The sequence below is a fragment of the Octopus bimaculoides genome, chromosome 8, assembly GCF_001194135.2.
Source record: "Octopus bimaculoides isolate UCB-OBI-ISO-001 chromosome 8, ASM119413v2, whole genome shotgun sequence".
Lineage (NCBI taxonomy): Eukaryota > Metazoa > Mollusca > Cephalopoda > Octopoda > Octopodidae > Octopus > Octopus bimaculoides.
In genome coordinates this window covers 90508691-90511462 of record NC_068988.1, presented here as the reverse complement: position 1 = coordinate 90511462, position 2772 = coordinate 90508691, and positions in this window count along the sequence as shown.

The window sequence follows — 2772 nt, the reverse complement described above, 5'->3', positions numbered from 1 at the left end:
TATATATATATATATATATATATATATATATATATATATATATATATATATATATATGCTCATACATATGCATAAATCAAAATGATAGCATCTGTTTGACAATATTTCCTGAATTTGCTTAGACTTCATCCTCCGGACTTTATCATCTTTAGATTTAACTACGTCGTCAGTCATATGTTTACTCTGTTTATGTCGTGTATACACTATCGGAATTTATACTTTCTCTGCACATGCAGTGTTATATATAAAGGTTTTATGGTTATCATTAAACCTCAATTTATGTAGGGCATTATATATAGTATAGTTGTACTCCTTGCTATTGTTCTCCCCATCTAGTTTTATTAATCCTAGTAAAAGGAGCTTGATCTTCAGTTGGTAATCTGTAGCCCCCGGCAGAACCAAGTCTGCCCCCCCCCCAAAAAAAAAAATTGTTATATCTATACGACCACCGGTGTCTGGAAAAATTTCTGGTTAATTTCTGGTTCGATATTTTAAAAAATATTTCACTATCACCTATGTACATTTACTATTACCAGTTTTATGGACTCTCTTCTGATAATATACTATTAATCTAGTTTGCCATAAAATTTAATCAATATTTCAATATTCTGCACTGTACAAGTCTGAAACACTCTAGATTTATATCATTAACTTAAGAGAAACCGCTTAATTTTTAAGTCAATCAATCTCAGCAAACTAGTTCAGCCAGTTCAGACGTGCTGTCTAACTTGAAACATGCAACATATATATATATACTAGTTATGAAAGTGAATTTCAAAACAACGAGTTTTTAGATAGTTTTATCTAAACTTTTAAGCTAAAATAAATATTCAACATATTTAAAAAGAAATGAAGGTTTTAATAACTAACCAATTACCAATTTTATATTACTTTCAACAATACATAATTTACCTTTTGTAATATGTTTCTAGAATGCTTTAGAATGAATTATGTTGTTAACATATTTGCAGCTAAACTTTTTTTTATATCAAGAAGATAAATCATTTTCAATATTTTGTAAAATTGGAGAACATTCTGTCATAGATTTCTATCGCCTGCTATCACTAAAAACACAACTGAAGATAAAGAAAGAATTACTCTTTTTTTTTTTTTTTTACAAATATTGTAAATATTTTAGCATTGTCAAAATCTGAACAAATTCATTATTTGAAGCAATGTGAACAGGTAGAAACAAAATAATAGTGACGATTTTATGTCTAAAAGCATTTCTACTTTTAAATTTGTTTTTCTCAGCAAACTCAATGTCAACAAAAGGTAGGAGGAAGAACGATGCTGAAGACGGAACTTTTTAGGACAAAAATTGTACATTTTATGAGTTATGTGAACAAAAAGTACGTTTTACTCAATCTTTTGATAATACCTACCGTGAAAGCATTGCTGTAATGTAATTAATGTAATGAAGCATTTCTGTAATTGCTGTAATGTTCAACACGAAGTGATTCCATGAGGCAAATCATTCAAAATTTAATGAATTTAGCGAGCAAAACAGGAAGGATGAATTTCCTAAACTGAAACAGAGCCTAGTAAAACAAAGTTCGGTACTCCAAAAACAAAAGATAAAATAATAAAAACATACATTTTTTTCACTAACACTGTTTAAAAATTGATGGCAGAAAACTTAAATGATCTTCACTAACGGGTATTTCATAAAAACTTTGTCTGATGGCCTATGTGGACATTGAATGTCTACAGCGACATTTGTTTTCAAATGTCAGTTGCTCTGCTAGTTACAAGAGGTATACAAGAAATATCTAAATTTATCATTTTGAAGAGTTTGTCCAGCTGGTACATATCCAAGTGCTTATGCTGGAATAGATATTTCTAAAGTGCTGCAGCAACGCACTGCAGGCATGCGTCTGGACCATTGGAAATTAGCTTCGTTAACAACTGACAATGCATCAGAAATGGTCGTACAAAATAAGCCGTTGTGGTTCTGTTTCAAAGATACATGGAAGGTCTCAAAATTAAACCCAATGTCACAAAAGTGCATTGTATAATTCCGAGGAAATATTGCGTGTTAAGATATCAAACTTGAAGGATATGGTGGATATAATAATCCTTTCTGTCATAGAATATGGTGGATATAATAATCCTTTCTATTATATACACATGGCCAAAAATATTTATGGGAGTTGGCTAGTCAATTACATCGACCCCAGCGCTCAACTGGTACTTATTTTATTAGTCTCGAAAGGATGAAAGGCAAAGTCGATCTCAGCGGAATTTGAACTCAGAATGTAAAGACAAATGAAATTCCGCTAAATATTTTGTCTGGCGAGCTAACCATTCTGCCAGCAGTAAATATAATCTCGTCTCGTTGATTGGTCTATCGTTGGTTTTGACAACCTTTGTCGGAGAATCAGTACGAGGACATACTCCTCACGTACGAATTTCACTGATTCATTCGATAAGTTATGTCAGCAACAATATGTTGGCACTCCGTCGCTTACGACGTCGAGGGTTCCAGTTGATCCGATCAACGGAACAGCCTGCTCGTGAAATTAGCGTGCAAGTGGCTGAGCACTCCACAGACACGTGTACCCTTAACGTAGTTCTCGGGGATATTCAGCGTGACACAGGTACAACAGAAACAGGAAGAAAGAGTGAGAGAAAGTTGTGGTGAAAGAGTACAGCAGGGTCGCCACCATCCCCTGCCGGAGCCTCGTGGAGCTTTAGGTGTTTTCGCTCAATAAACACTCAAAACGTCCGGACTGGGAATCGAAACCACGATCCTATGACCGCGAGTCCGCT